Raw genomic sequence first — 17,419 nt, 5'->3', positions numbered from 1 at the left:
TCTGGGAGTTGTCTGAGCCCCTCACCTGGTGAGCACAGTACGACGTGGGCAGCCGTTACCTGCAGACGTGGTCTGGATAATAAGAACTGTGAGTAAAGGCCCTGAACTGCATCACTGACTCCGTGTCGTTACTGCTGCTGCCCTGCACCATCACCCCCATCCTCCGCATACACTGCCCTGAGGCTATACTCCTCCCGTGTGGAGTTATGCTACGCTCTGCTGCACCCACAACACCAGCCTTAGCGGTCTGCCCTGTAGCGGCGGTTCACTCTGACCGCAATCCACGGGTGGCATAGTCGGACATTTAAACATCAAAACCACATAAATAGTTCCGCCACTGGTTTGACCGCCCTGAGCCACGGAACCGGATCGCCGCCACGAAGACTACAACCACCAGCATCCACCAAAAAGGGTCCGGCTCCGGGTGTCCCAAGGCCCAGGGGGTGCGTCAGAACATTTTCATCACCTTTCACAATCACCAATGGGACAAGGCAGGGATGTCCTCTGTCCCCTCTCTTATACATCCTAGTGACGGAGCACCTGCTCTCATCAATTCGCCATAACCCCAATATTAGGTGGATTGAGGTGGGAGGCACCGAGTACAAGTGCTCTCTATTTGCTGATGATGTCCTAGTATATATCACTCAATCACATATATCCATCCCTGCTGTTATGGCTGAAATAGATCACTTTGTTACATGGTAAAATTTTAAAATCAATGCAGCGAAGTCTGAGGCCCTCGATGTCTCCCTCCCTAAATCCATATAGGATTCCATCCAGTCCAACTTTCCCTTTGCCTGGCCCTCACAGGGTATCAAATACTTAGGAATTCCTATTCATAGAGACCTCTCCCATCTATGTTATCTTAATTTTGGGCCCTTTATTGAACAATTCCATACAGACCACGGTTGGCAAGTTAGAACTGTAAGATTCACTACGTGAACCACTGGTGTTTTGTGGAAAAGCACATGTACACCGCGTTCCAAATTATTATGCAAAAAGTGTTTAGGAGTGATAAGGGAAGAATTTGTTTGTTTGTCAGTTAAACTCATTGATGGTGATGTGTGTCAGGGCTCTTTATATCACTGTAAGCAATTGCAGACACCTGTGCTAATTAGTTTGGCAGGTGTGTCCAATGAAAGGTAAGACTACTTAAGAAGGCTCTCTCACATTATTAAGCAGCCTACATTTTCTGCCAAAATGGGAAAGAAAAAGGATGTGTCGGCTGCTGAGAAGCAACAAATTGTGGAGTGTTTAGGTCAAGGCATGACTACAATCAACATTGTGCGATGATCAGGATGAAGTGTCTTGGCAATCAAGAAGTATGTAGCTGATTCACAGTACACACGTGTGCGTGCTGATAAGGGCAAATTGAGGACTCTTTCCTACAGGCAATTACGTCAGGTTGAAACAGCAGCGGCAAAAAAGCCTTGTCATAGCAGCAGACAAGTTTTTGAAGCTGCTTGTGCCTCCAACGTCCCCCGAACAACAAGATGCAGGGTCCTTCAGAGGTTTGCAGCTGTGCATATGCCATCCTGTCGACCTCCTCTATCCACTTCACACAAGCAGAAACGGCTCCAGTGGGCCAAACATTACATGAAGACTGATTTCAAAACTGTTTTGTTCACGGATGAGTGCCGTGCAGCGCTCGATGGTCCAGATGAATGGAGTGGAGGATGGCTGGTTGATGGACACCCCACGCAAACACGGCTACAGCGCCAACAAGGAGGAGGTGGAGTAATGTTTTGGGCTGGAATCATGGGGAGAGAGATTGTCGGCCCCTTTAGGATCCCTGAAGGCGCTAAAGATGAACTCCATAATGTATGTGGATTTTCTCAAACAGCACTTCCTGCCATGGTTCAAGAAGAAGAACCGTGTATTTCACAGCAAGATCATTTTTCTGCATGATAATGCACCATCTCATGCTGCACATAAAACATCTGCATCTCTGGCTGATATGGGCATAAAAGGGGACAAACTTATGGTGTGACCCCCATGCTCCCCTGACCTCTACCCCATTCAGAACCTTTGGAGCATCATTAAAAGGAGTGTCTATGATGGCGGGAGGCAGTTCACATCTAAGCAACAGCTCTGGGAGGGTATTCTGTCCTCATGCAAAACAATTGAAGCAGAAACCATCCAAAACCTGACAAATTCAATGGACGAGAGAGTTCAGAAGCTCCTTTCGAACAAGGGGTCCTATGTGAAAATGTAACATCACCTAGAATAAAGTTTTGAGCTGAAAACTGTTTGATTTCAGTTTCTAACAACCTGCTAATGCTTATAATTTCAAAAATGACCATTTTTTTGGTCTTTATTAAAATGAAAAGGTTGATCGAAAAGTTTGGGGGATCTAAGAGTGTGGCAACCCAGTAGTCATGATTACTTCGAATTCTGACAATATGAGGGTCATGCTGCAGGTAGTGCAGCAAGAAGGCACTTATGTGTCTTGCGCATCTCGGAGCCCCAAAATTATTTTCCGGGCTAGATGCAGCTAAAAATTATTTTTAATTTTAAATCTGGTGAAGCTTATTATAGATGGCCTAATAGGATCAGTGCTGCACACTGCTACAAAGCCCAAATTATTTTCCAGTCAAGATACAGATAAACATGATTAGTAATTTGAAAGCTTAAAACGGTTGGTAGGGTGATTTTAACCAATCATCAAGCTTTTACTCTCCCCAGGATGACACAGGGGTAGAAAAGTCGTTTCGGATCCATGATTTGTTCATCTTTATGAACGTGAGTCTGTCTACATTATCAGTGGAGAGCCGCGTGCGCTTATCTGTCAGCACACCACCAGCAGCGCTGAACACACGTTCAGACAGAACGCTGGCTGCGGGGCATGACAAGATCTCCAAGGCGTAAGTGGCTAGCTCCGGCCATTTATCCAGATTGGAAGCCCAAAAAGAGCAAGGGTCCAGTGACACAGTCGTGGCTTCAATGTTTACTTGGAGATACTCCTGTACCATCGTCTCTAGGCGTTGACTATGTGTCAGACTTCTTGTCTCCTGTGGCCTTGCAAAGGATGGGCTAAAAAAGTGGTGAAATGATTCCGCAAAATTGATGTTACCAGCAGATACTGTGGTTCTGTTACGGTTTGAGTGCTGAACACTTGACGGTCCCACGGTTGGCAAGTTGGAACTGTGAGATTCACTACGTGCACCACTGGTATTTTGTGGAAAAGCACATGTAAGATTCTGCAACAGTCTCTGCTGATACTCCTGCATGCTTGCATCCCTTTCTATGGCAGGAATAATTTCTGCAAATTTACTTTTGTACCGGGGATCTAACAGTGTGGCAACCCAGTAGTCAGGATTATTTCTAATTCTCACAATTCGAGGGTCATGTTGCACGTAGTGCAGCAAGAAGGCACTCATGTGTGTTGCGCATCCAGGAGCACCAAGTCCCTGTTGTGTTGGTGGCGAGGTAACAATCATGCTTCCTTCCTCTGTCCTCTCCCCCCAACCTCGCACAACAGAAATGTGATCAAGGTCTCCCTCATCTGATGAGTCTTCCATCAGTTCGTCCTCCACTTCTTCCTGGGCTCCTGCACCTTCCTCACTAGTTTGGCTGCTACCATGCGCCCTGGTAAAACCATCTCCCCCACCCTCACATGCCTGCCGCCTTGGTGCTGCCGACCGTCTGGACCTTGCAGATGTTAGCCCTTCCGCATACAACTCCTCCTCCTCTACTTCCTCCACCTCCTCTTGTGCCACCACCTGACTCCGAATTCTGTTTAACATGTGCTCCAGCATGTAAATCACCGGAATAGTCATGCTGATAATGACATCGTCAGCACTAAACATCTTCGTCGCCATTTCAAAACTGTGCAGAAGGGTGCATAGGTTCCTGATCTGAGACCACTCCTCCAGCGTGATTTGCCCCACCTCTGAATCTCGTTGGCCCAGGCTATACGTCAGAACGTATTGCACCAGGGCTTGTCGGTGCTGCCACAGTCGCTGCAACATGTGCAGAGTTGAATTCCACCGGGTAGGCACATCGCATTTTAGCCGGTGAAGTGGCAGGCCCAACGACTTCTGTAGAGATGTAAGTCGCTGAGCTGCGGGATGCGAACGGCGGAAGTGAGCACACAGCGACCGTGCCCTCTGCAGAAGGCCATCTAGTCTGGGATAGTGGGCTAAAAATTGCTGGACAACCAGGTTCAACACGTGAGCCATACAAGGCATGTGTGTGACATTGCCCCGGCGAAGGGCCGCACCCAGGTTTGCAGCATTGTCGCACACGGCCTTCCCTGGTTTCAGGTCCAGTGGAGACAACCATTCATGAAATTGGTTCTCCAGAGCTGACCACAACTCCTCAGCTGTGTGACTCACATTTCCCAGACATTTCAATGTAAAAACCGCCTGATGACGTTGAGCCCTACTGCCAGCATAGTAAGGAGGTGTGCAGGATCCCTTCTGCGCAGTTAGAAAGCTTGTGGCATGACCAGACAGGCTTTGGGTGCAGGTGGAAGAACGAGAGGAGGTTGAGGAGGCAGAAGCAGTGGAGGAACTTTGACATAAAGAGGATTGACGCACAACTCGTGGGGACGGCAAGACTTGGACAGCAGCCCCTTGTCCTGTTGTCACCATAGTTACCCAGTGCCCAGTCAGCGACATGTAACGCCCCTGTCCATGCCTACTCGTCCAAGTGTCTGTGGTGAAATGCACCCTGTCACACACAGAGTTTCTCAAAGAAGCGGTGATGTTGTGTGCGACATGCTGGTGGAGCGCAGGCACACCTTTCTTTGAGAAGTAGTGCCGACTGGGCATCTGGTACTGGGGCACTGCGACGGACATAAGGTCTCGAAAATCCTCTGTGTCCACCAGGCGGAAAGTCAGCATTTCTGTAGCCAAGAGCTTGCAGATGGTGAAATTCAACCTCTTAGCTTTCTCATGGCTAGGAGGAAATGGTCTTTTACTTGTCCACATCTGAGGGACCGAGGGCTGGCTATTGTGCTTAGACGGGGTTGATAAGGGTGTCCCCGGCAAACTGCCGGTCTGTGAGGAAGATGCAGGCGGACATGTTAGGTTGCCTTGATCCAAAGGTGGTGCTATCGATGTCGGACAGCGCTCAACACCAGCTGGTGTTACCACCTCCAAAGAAAATGATGACCTGCCAATCACGCTGGCTGTTGCGGGTAAAGAGGTGGCAGGTCTGCGCCCCAAAACAGGTGTGACTGCTGTCCTCCCAGTCACAGAGGATGAAGAGGCCGCGGATCCACAAGATATGGCAGACGGTGATTGGCCCGGCCGGCTAGGCCGCATTGTAGCACACTGAGCTTCCCACTGCAACTTATGCTTCATGTCCATGTGCCGGTTCATGCATGAAGTACTCAAACTATGTATTTTTTGGCCTCTACTTAGCTTTTGCTGACAAATGTTACAGATAGCACGAGTTGGGTCATCTTTATCGATCTGAAAAAATGCCCAGGCTATGCAAGGCTTAGCACCCATGCGACCTGAAGAGCCACCACGACTTGTGGTGAGAGGCAGAGTTGTGTTTGAGGATGCAGTTGTTGACGTGCTTCCAGTACTACGTCTCTGTCCAGGAAGGCGCAACCTGAACTCGTCGTCACTAGCATCTTCCTCCACCTCCTCTGCTGACCTCATCTCTTGGCTGACTGTGGGTTGACAGTAAGTGGGATCTCCGACCTCATCATCATCACCCTGTGCGTTATCACACCCGTCGTCCTCAGAGCCAACCTGTTCCTGCCCTGACAAAAAACTAAAGTTGTCGCTCCAATCAGGTATTTGAGTCTTATCATCGTCTTCCTCATTGTCTCCACCAACAGGAGTTACAGTTTGGGAATGAGGGTCTACATTATGGTCAGAACCTTCTGCGTCTGGTCCTGGATCCGACTCATAAAGATTCTGGGCATCAGTGCAGATCATTTCCTCGTCTGGATTCACAGAAGCGCTGGAGTTGACCTCTGATTCCCAGGCTATAGTATGAGTAAACAGCTCTGCAGACTCAACCATCTGTTCTACCTCATACTCAGACGGGCAGCTGGAGATTTGGGAGCTGTGAGGAAGCAAGTGCGATTTGGGTGACACCTTTGAGGACTGGAGTATTTGTGATGTTGAAGTTGATGTGGAGGAGAGCCCACTTAAAGGAGCACTTGATATCCGTTGAAGCACCTGCTGTTTTTGTGCCTCATCTGGAATTTGTAGCAATTGGCGTGGCCGTAAGAAAGGGATCTTATCACATTGTCCGCTAAAAGAAGTAGACATTTTAGTTTAGCTGCAAGATGGTCTTTCTTCTGCACCTACCCCACGGACACAACCTTTTTTCCCCTTCCCAACACGCCTATTCCCCTTTCCACCAGCAGCAGGCCTTTTTCCACTCATTTTGGTGGTTAACTAATTCACAACTCTGGAGTTGTTTGCACAAAAAAACAATGGATGGTAACCGAGCAGAGCTGAGTGGCCAAACTGTGGTATTAGGCCAAAACTATTGGCTGGGCTAGATGCAGAAAAAAAATATTTTTAATTTGCAACCTGATGGAGGTCAGTATAGATGGACTAATAGAACAAGTCCCACACGCTGCTAGAAGCCCAAATATTTTTTCAGAGATAAATGAAGAAAAAAATTATTTTTAATTTGCAACCTGATGGAGGTCAGTATAGATGGACTAATAGACCAAGTCCCACACACTGCTAGAAGCCCAAATATTTTTTCAGAGCTAGATGCAGAAAAAAATTATTTTTAATTTGCAACCTGATGGAGGTCAGTATAGATGGACTAATAGACCAAGTCCCACACACTGCTAGAAGCCCAAATATTTTTTCAGAGCTAGATGCAGAAAAAAATTATTTTTAATTTGCAACCTGATGGAGGTCAGTATAGATGGACTAATAGACCAAGTCCCACACACCGCTAGAAGCCCAAATATTTTTTCAGAGCTAGATGCAGAAAAAAATTATTTTTAATTTGCAACCTGATGGAGGTCAGTATAGATGGACTAATAGAACAAGTCCCACACGCTGCTAGAAGCCCAAATATTTTTTCAGAGATAAATGAAGAAAAAAATTATTTTTAATTTGCAACCTGATGGAGGTCAGTATAGATGGACTAATAGACCAAGTCCCACACACTGCTAGAAGCCCAAATATTTTTTCAGAGCTAGATGCAGAAAAAAATTATTTTTAATTTGCAACCTGATGGAGGTCAGTATAGATGGACTAATAGACCAAGTCCCACACACTGCTAGAAGCCCAAATATTTTTTCAGAGCTAGATGCAGAAAAAAATTATTTTTAATTTGCAACCTGATGGAGGTCAGTATAGATGGACTAACAGAACAAGTCCCACACGCTGCTAGAAGCCCAAATATTTTTTCAGAGATAAATGAAGAAAAAAATTATTTTTAATTTGCAACCTGATGGAGGTCAGTATAGATGGACTAATAGACCAAGTCTCACACACTGCTAGAAGCCCAAATATTTTTTCAGAGCTAGATGCAGAAAAAAATTATTTTTAATTTGCAACCTGATGGAGGTCAGTATAGATGGACTAATAGACCAAGTCCCACACACTGCTAGAAGCCCAAATATTTTTTCAGAGCTAGATGCAGAAAAAAATTATTTTTAATTTGCAACCTGATGGAGGTCAGTATAGATGGACTAATAGACCAAGTCCCACACACCGCTAGAAGCCCAAATATTTTTTCAGAGCTAGATGCAGAAAAAAATTATATTCAGTTTGCAACCTGATGGAGGTCAGTATAGATGGACTAATAGAATGATGCTATGCCCAAAAGATTTTACTTCACTAGGTGCAGTAAAAAAATTGGTATTCTATACACAGGTGGTATATCTTGCAACAGAGATAGGCTACTCCACTGACTAACACACTCTGCAATAGGCCAAAAAGGATTAGCTTTGCTAGATTCAGCCAAATGCTGTGAAAAAAACTTGCACAGCACTGGCACAGACCTGCCTGGCAAAAACTGATAGGAACTGATGTAACCTAGTCCTGAAAAGGACTCCAATTACAATTAGTCTTTACTCCCACAATCTATCTATTTAAGAGCACAGACCTGCCTGATAAAAGTCATAGGAAATGCTGTAACCTAGTCCTTAAAAGGACTGCAATCACAACTATTCCCTACTCCCAAGCTATCTGTATATTTGTGCGAAAATTGGCTTGAAATTAACAAGGTATAGCGCACACAGCAACAGCGGTGCCGTCTAACACGCAGCTGCAGCAGTGAGAAAATGGTGGCGACGGGGAAAATGGCTTGGTCTTATAGGGCAAGGACATGTGACATACACTGCCAATCACACATGCCCTTGCTTGTGTGAAAAAAAGCACTTCGCTCCGTGTGTGCGCTGCTGATAGGCTGACAGATTGCACCTCCCCACTGCAAATGCGGGAAAGAGAAAAAAAAATGGAGATCTTCATTGTTCCTGCAGAGATCCATCCCCTGCCCCTCCCCCCGCCCCGCTGTACACTCAAAGTGCGTATTAACATTAATTTTCATCATTACTGAGAAAAAATCCAGTTATGATTTTGGTGCACGAACAGTTATCGAACATAACCTCGAACAGCCGAATTTTTCTCAAATTGTTCGTGTTCGCCGACCGGCTCGAACACCGCCCAAAACAGCTCGAATTTGAGATTGGCGAACAGTTCGAGTAGAACAACGCTCATCTCTAGTCATGAGGTTATTCTTCTTCAGATACTCTATCATAGCATCTCTTAGGAAACCCTCCAGGATTTTACCCACAGTAGAGGATAAGCTTACCGGCCCTATAATTTACAAGTTCAGTTTTTGTCCCCTTTTTGAATATTGGCACCACATTTGCTATACGCCAATCCTGTGGTACAGACCCTGTTATTATGGAATCTTTAAAGATTAAAAATAATGGTCTATCTATGACATTACTTAATTCCTGCAGTACTCGCGGGTGTATCCCATCCGGGCCAGGGGATTTGTCAACTTTAGTGATTTTTAGATGCCGCTGTACTTCCTGCTGGGTTAAGCAAGTGACATTTACTGGAGAATTTTTGTTATCACTAATCATGTTTTCTGTCATGCGATTTTCTTGTGTAAATACAGTTGAAAAAAAATCATTTAGCATATTGGCTTTTTCCTCAGCCTCATCCACCATTTCACCCAGACTATTTTTAAGGGGGTCAACACTATCATTTTTTAGTTTTTTACTATTTAAGTAGTTAAAGAATATTTTGGGGTTATTTTACTTTCTCTGGCAAAGATTCTCTCTGCCTCAATCTTTGCTGCCTTGATTTGTTTTTTACATAATTTATTTAATTTTCTATATTTATTTAATGCCTCATCACTACCTACTTGCTTTAGTTCTCTAAATGCTTTCTTTTTGTCACTTTTTGCGCCCCTTACAGCTCTATTTAGCCATAGTGGTTTCCTCCTATTTCTAGCATGTTTATTCCCAAGGGTTATATATTGTGCACAGGTCCTATTCAGGATGTTAATAAATGTCTCCCATTTGCTTTGTGTAGCTTTATGTCTCAGGATATCGTTCCAGTTTATTGCACTAAGATCATCTCTTAACCGTTGGAAATTTGCATTCCTGAAGTTTAGTGTCCTTGTAACCCCTCTACTACACATATTATTAAAGGTTACATGAAAACGTATTATTTTGTGATCACTATTACCCAAGTGACCCCCAACTCGTATGTTTGATATGCGATCTGGCCTATTGGTTAATATTAGGTCTAGCAGTGCCCCCCTTCTTGTTGGGTCCTGAACCAGTTGTGAAAGGTAATTGTCTCTCATAGCAGTCAAAAACATATTTCCTTTGCTTGAACTACATGTTTCTGTCCCCCAATGTACTTCAGGGTAGTTGAAGTCTCCCATAATAATGACTTCTCCTTGAGTCGCTGCTTCATCTATTTGCTTTACGAGGATATTCTCCGCTACTTCCATTATTTTTGGAGACTTATAAGAAACCCCTATCAGTAATTTATTATTTTTTCCCCCTCCCCTTATCTCCACCCACAGGGACTCTACATTTTCATTAGATTCACATATATCCTCCCGCAAGACAAGCTTTAAGGATGATTTTACATATAAACACCCCCCCTCGCTTGTTTGTACGGTCATTTCAGAACAGACTATAGCTCTGTAAATTAACTGCCCAGTCTTGGCTCTCGTCCAGCCACGTCTCAGATATCCCCACCATGTCATAATTATTTTCCAACAAAATTAATTCTAATTCCTCCATTTTGTTGGTGAGGCTTGTGGCATTAGTGTACATGCATTTTATGTATCTCTCTGTACCTCTATTCCTTCTTACTTTATTGACTGTTCTAACCCCACACCCAATTTCTTTATTTGTGCCCAGGTCACTATCTGCACTATCTTCCCCGCCTATAAAACGAATACCGTCCCCCCCAATCCCTAGTTTAAACACTCCTCCAACCTTCTAGCCATTTTCTCCCCCAGCACAGCTGCACCCTCCCCATTAAGGTGCAGACGGTCCCTAGAGTAGAGTCTGTAGCCAACTGAGAAGTCGGCCCAGTTCTCCAGGAACCCAAATCCCTCCTTCCTACACCAGTTCTTGAGCCACTTATTTATCTCCCTAATCTCCCGTTGCCTCTCTGGTGTGGCACGTGGTACCAGTAGTATTTCAGAGAATACCACCTTGGAGGTCCTTGCTTTCAGCTTGCAGCCTAATTCCCTGAAATCATCTTAAAGGACCTTCCACCTACCTCTAACTTTGTCATTTGTGCCAATGTGCACCATGACTGCTGGGTCCTCACCAGTCCCTCCCAGTAATCTGTCAACCCGATCAGCGATGTGCCAGACTCGAGCGCCAGGTAGGCAGCACACTGTTTGACGATCCCTGTCTTTGTGACAGATTGCCCTATCTGTTCCCCTAATAATTGAGTCCCCCACTACCAGCACCTGCCTGGCCTGCCCTACTCTCTTATTTCCCTCTTTACTGGAGCTGACAGTCCTCCGCCTTTCAGGGGACATGTCTTGTTGCAGTAGTGCTACCCCTGTACCGTCACTCCCCTCATCTGCCAACTTTGCAAACTTATTGGGGTGTGCCAGATCAGGACTAGCCTTCCTGGCACTCTTCCCTCTACCACCCCTTCTAACTGTCACCCAACTAGCGACCTCACTGTCCTGCAGCTCCTGACTACCACCCTCCCCCACATCTATCCCAGTGAGCTGCTGCTCAGTGAGCAGCAGACTCCTTTCCATGTTGTCAATGGATCTCAGTGTTGCCAGCTGCTCATTTAGATCCAGTTTCTGGGCTTCCAAACACACAACGTGCACACATCTCGCGCAGCAGTAAGCAACCTCGACCGGCTGTTCAAGGAATACATACATGTGGCAAGATGTACACTGGATAGCATTGTCAATAATGTCCCGGAAAAACAATCCTTCTTACAGCTATGACGACGAACAAAATAAAAAAGGTTATGGCTATCGGAAGAAGGTGAGGGAAAAAAAAATGTAGGTTTTTTTATTGTTGCCCTTTTAGGAACAGACAATTCCACCATTTTCAGTATTTTTCACAATAAAACATCTATAATATACTATGTGCAGAATTATTAGGCAAGTTGTATTTTAGAGGATTATTTTTATTATTGATCAACAACTATGTTCTCAATCAACCCAAAATACTCATAAATATCCAAGCTTAATATTTTTGGAAGTTGGAGTGGGGTTTTTTTTAGATTTGGCTATCTTAGGAGGATATCTGTTTGTGCAGGTAACTATTACTGTGCAGAATTATTAGGCTACTTAATAAAAACCAAATATAATCCCATCTCACTTATTTATTTTCACCAGGTAAACCAATATCAGTGCACAAAATGTAGAAATAAACATTTCTGACATGCAAAATCAAAAACAAAAAAAATTAGTGATCAATATAGCCAACCTTCTTTATGATGACACTCAACAGCCTTCCATCCATAGATTCTGTCAGTTGCTTGATCTGTTTTCGATCAACATTGCGTGCAGCAGCCACCACAGCCTCCAAGACACTGTTCCGAGAGGTGTACTCTTTTCCCTCCCTATAGATCTCACATTTTATGATGGACCACAGGTTCTCTATGGGGTTCAGATCAGGTGAACAAGGGGGCCATGTCATATTTTTTCTTCTTTTAGACCTTTACTGGCCAGCCACGCTGTGGAGTAGTTGGATGAATGTGATGGAGCATTGTCCTGCATGAAAATCATGTTTTTCTTGAACGATACCGACTTTTTCTTGTACCACTGCTTGAAGAAGTTGTCTTCCAGAAACTGGCAGTAGGTCTGGGAGTTGAGCTTCACTCCATCCTCAACCCGAAAAGGTCCCACAAGTTCATCTTTAACCCCTTAATAACATCTGACGTACTAATACGCGTCTGTGCCCTGGGACTTAAGAGCCAGACCCGTATTAGTACGTCATCGCGATCGCGCGCGCACACAGGCTGTGCGGGCGCGATCGCCGCCGGGTGTCAGCTGATTGTCACAGCTGACACCCGGTACTATGTGCAGGGAGCGGTCCTGCACCGCTCCCAGCACATTAACCCCCGCGATGCCGCGATCGAAGTCGGGGCAAGGGGAGGTGATGGGCGATACTCACCTTCTCTTCCGGCTTCCAGCGCAGTCTGCAAAGGCTTCCCGGGTGTTGCCATGACGACCCGATGTCGTCATGACAACATCCGGGTCACCAGAGAGCAGGAAGATTGCTTGGACATGCGCAGTGCATCTCCAAGCAATCTTCACACTGTGCACTTCTGACAGCCTTCATGGCATAGGGATGGTGCTCCATTCCTGTGCCATGCAGGCGATCAGAAAAAAAAAAGTGAAAGTCCCAGAGTGGGACAAAGTAATAAAGTGTATAAACTGTGTGAAAGTGGAAAAAAAAAAAAAAATGTGCAAAAATATTATAAAAAAATAAAAAAAATAATACGCCAAAAATAAAAATATAATGTACCCATCAATAAATATTATTATAAAAAAAATTAAAAAAAAACAATAAAAATACACATATTTGGTATCGCCGCGTCCGGAACAACCTGACCTATAAAACTGTCCCACTAGTTAACCCCTTCAGTGAACACAGTAAAAAAAAAAAAAAAAAAAACGAAGCAAAAAACAATGCTTTATCACCATACCGCCAAACAAAAAGTGGAATAACAAGCGATAAAAAAGACGCATATAAATAAAAATTATATCGCTGAAAACGTCATCTCGTCCCGCAAAAAACAAGCCACCACACAGCTCCATCAGCTGAAAAATAAAAAAGTTATAGCTCTCAGAATAAAGCGATACTAAAAAATATTTTTTTCTATAAAATAGCTTTTATTGTGTATAAGCGCCAAAACATAGAAAAATGATACAAATGTGGTACCGCTGTAAACGTACTGACCCGAAGAATAAAGCTAACTCATCAATTTTACCACACGCGGAACAGAATAAAAAAAAAAAAAAAAAAAAACAATTCCTGAATTGTTGGTTTTTGTTTATTCTGCCTCCCAAAAATCGGAATAGAAAGCGATCAAAAAATGTCACGTGCCTGAAAATGGCACCAATAACAACGTCAAGTCATCCCGCAAAAAACGAGCCGTCACATGACTGTCTGCCAAAATCTGGAAAAATTATAGCTCTCAAAATATGGCGATGCAAAAACTAGATTTTACAAAAAATGCGTCTTTTAGTGTGTGACAGCTGTCAGTCATAAAAACCCCATATGATTCTGGCATTGCTGTAATCACACCGACCCGAAGAATAAAGTCGTCTAATCACTTATACCGCACAAGGAACGGCGTCAAAAATAAACTCTTGGGTTAGGATTGGGCTAGGGTTAGGGCTGGGTTTGGGGCTAGGGTTGTGCTGGGGCTAGGGTTGTGCTGGGGCTAGGGTTGTGCTAGGGTTAGGGTTGTGCTAGGGCTAGGGTTGTGCTAGGGCTAGGGCTGGGGTTGGGATTTTTTTCAAAAGTAAGAAAAAAAGATGACGATATGGCGACTAGTGTTGAGAGCAAGTGCTCGCTACTTGAGTTTGCATCGGGTGCTCTGGTATGCATTGAGTATCGTGGGTATTTGAGTGACATGCTCGAGTCTCTGCCCCATATGCTTCGCGGCCAAAAAACTTTACGGGGATTGCCTGCCATGCACGAGCGATCCCCGCATGTTTTTTTTTGGGTGTCTAATAACCGTGAAACATGCGGAGCAGGGACTCGAGCATGTCACTCGAGCACACGCTGTACATGGTGCATACCTGAGTACCCGATGCAAACTCAAGTAGCGAGCACTTGCGCTCAAGAATAATGACAACTTATTCAATATGATGACCTAATGTAAACAAATTCTGTGCCGTACCTCTGGGTTCAAAATGTTCACTATACACCTTAATAAAATCCTTGAGGGGTAGCTCCACTGTTTAGGCTCTCCAAACGCGACATGGTGTCCGCTAACAAATTGAATGGAAAATCGGCTCAAATTGTTAGCGGACGCCATGTTGCGTTTAGAGAGTCCCTGTGTGCCCAAACATTGGAGCTCCCCCACAAGTGACCCCATTTTGGAAACTAGACCCCCCCAAGGGACCTATTTAGATGCATAGTGAGCACTTGGAACCCCTAGGTGCTTCACAAATTGATTCGTAAAAATGAAAAAGTGTTTTTTTTTTCACTTTTTCATTATTACGAATCAATTTGTGAAGCACCTGGGGGTTCCAAGTGCTCACTATGCATCTAGAAAGGTGCCTTGGGGGGTCTAGTTTCCAAAATGGGGTCACTTGTGGGGGAGCTCCAAAGTTTGGGCACAGAGGGGCTCTCCAAACGTAATGTGGTGTCCGCTAACAATTTGAGCCGATTTTCCATTCAATTTGTTAGCGGATACCATGTTGCATTTAGAGAGTCCCTGTGTGCCCAAACATTGGAGCTCCCCCACAAGTGACCCCATTTTGGAAACTAGACCCCCCAAGGCACCTATCTAGATGCATAGTGAGCACTTGGAACCCCTAGGTGCTTCACAAATTGATTCGTAAAAATGAAAAAGTGTTTTTTTTTTCACTTTTTCATTATTACGAATCAATTTGTGAAGCACCTGGGGGTTCCAAGTGCTCACTATGCATCTAGAAAGGTGCCTTGGGGGGTCTAGTTTCCAAAATGGGGTCACTTGTGGGGGAGCTCCAAAGTTTGGGCACAGAGGGGCTCTCCAAACGCAATGTGGTGTCCGCTAACAATTTGAGACGATTTTCCATTCAATTTGTTAGCGGATACCATGTTGCATTTAGAGAGTCCCTGTGTGCCCAAACATTGGAGCTCCCCCACAAGTGACCCCATTTTGGAAACTAAACCCCCCAAGGCACCTATCTAGATGCATAGTGAGCAGTTGGAACCCCCAGGTGCTTCACAAATTGATTCGTAACAATGAAAAAGTGTTTTTTTTTTCACTTTTTCATTTTTACGAATCAATTTGTGAAGCACCTGGGGGTTGCAACTGCTCACTATGCATCTAGATAGGTGCTTTGGGGGGTCTAGTTTCCAAAATGGGGTCACTTGTGAGGGAGCTCCAATGTTTGGGCACACAGGGGCTCTCTAAACGCAACATGGTGTCCGCTAATTATTCAAGCAAATTTTACAATCAAAAAGTCAAATGGTGCTCCTTCCCTTCCGAGCCCTACAGTGCGCCCAAACAGTGTTTTATCCCCAAATATTGGGTATCTGCGTCCACAGGGGAAATTGCACAACAAATTTTGCGGTCTATTTTTTCTTGTTACCCCTGTGAAAATAAAAAAAATTGGGTCTAAAGTAACATTTTTGTGAAAAAAGTTAAATGTTCATTTTTTTCTTCCACATTCAAAAAATTCCTATGAAGCACCTGAAGGGTTAATAAAGTTCTTGAATGTGGTTTTGAGCACCTTGAGGGGTGCAGTTTTTAGAATGGTGTCACTTTTGGGTATTTTCTGTCATAAAGACCTCTCAAAGTGACTTCAAATGTGATGTGGTCCCTAAAAAAATGGTTTTGTAAATTTTGTTGGAAAAATGAGAAATCGCTGATCAACTTTTAACCCTTATAGATCCCTAACAAAAAAAAATTTTGATTCCAAAATTGTGCTGATGTAAAGTAGACATGTGGGAAATGTTATTTATTAACTCTTTTGTGTGACATATCGCTCTGATTTCAGGGCTTAAAAATTCAAATTTTGAAAATTGCAAAATTTTCAAAATTTTCGCCAAATTTCCGTTTTTTTCACAAATAAACGCAAGTGATATCGAAGAAATTTTTCCACAATTATGAAGTACAATATGTCACGAAAAAACAGTCTCAGAATCAGGGGGATCCGTTGAAGCGTTCCAGAGTAATTACCTCATAAAGTGACAGTGGTCAGAATTGTAAAAATTGGCCCGGTCATTAACGTGCAAACCACCCGCGGGGCTTAAGGGGTTAATGATACCAGCCCAAAACAGTACCCCACCTCCACCTTGCTGGCGTCTGAGTCGAAGTGGAGCTCTCTGCCCTTTAAAGATCCAGCCTCTGGCCATCCATCTGGTCCATCAAGAGTCACTCTCATTTCATCAGTCCATAAAACCTTTGAAAAATCAGTCTTAGGCTGCGTGCACATGATGCGTTTTTCATGCGTTTATGCTGCGGAATTTCCGCAGCGGAAATGCATCAAAAACGCATGGTAATCCGCACCCCATGGTCCCCAATGGCATTCCGCAATGTCAATGCACATGCTGCGGATTTTTCCGCAGCGTTTCTGCAGCGCTCATAAATCCGCAGCATGTTCATTAATTTTGCGGAAGCACAGCGGAAGCGCCGCCATAGACTTGCATTGAGACGCATAGAATCCGTGTCTGTACATTTGTACAAGCGGATTATATGCGGTTCAATGTGCCTATGGTACCCAAGTCTGGAGGAGAGGAGACTATCATGCATACCTGGGTACAATTGTACCTGTAAAAAAAAGAGTAAAATAATAAATAAAGTTTATATTCACCTGTCTGGCGGCCCCTGCAGCGATTCGCCTTCCAGGACCTGAGATGACGTCGCGGTCATGTGACCACAGGCTGTCTCGCGAGATGCCGGCAAGCCAGGAAGCAACCAGGAAGGAGCGCGACAGCACACGCGGCGGCATCAGAGGTAAGTATAGCTTTTATTTTTACGGTCACACTATATAAATCCATGCCATTTGCATGGATTTATATAGTGTGACCGAGTTGTCAAGCACTTTCCAAGTGATGCTATGGCCTGGAAAGTGCTTGTCAGTCCGCATGCGGAAACACATGCATTGACGCATGTGGATACGCATGTGAATCCGCATGTATTCTGCAGGAAAAACGCATGCACAATCTGCACGCGTTTTTTCTGCCAGGGAGATGCAGAAATGCTGCAGAAATTTTCTGCTTCATTTCTGCATCGTGGGCACATAGCCTTAAGATATTTCTTGTCCCATTCTTGACGTTTTATCTTATGTTTCTTGT

This window comes from Phyllobates terribilis, unplaced genomic scaffold (genome assembly GCF_046119375.1).
Source record: "Phyllobates terribilis strain yellow unplaced genomic scaffold, ASM4611937v1 Scaffold_7__3_contigs__length_470593459, whole genome shotgun sequence".
NCBI lineage: Eukaryota > Metazoa > Chordata > Amphibia > Anura > Dendrobatidae > Phyllobates > Phyllobates terribilis.
Note: the sequence above shows the minus strand (reverse complement) of the source record.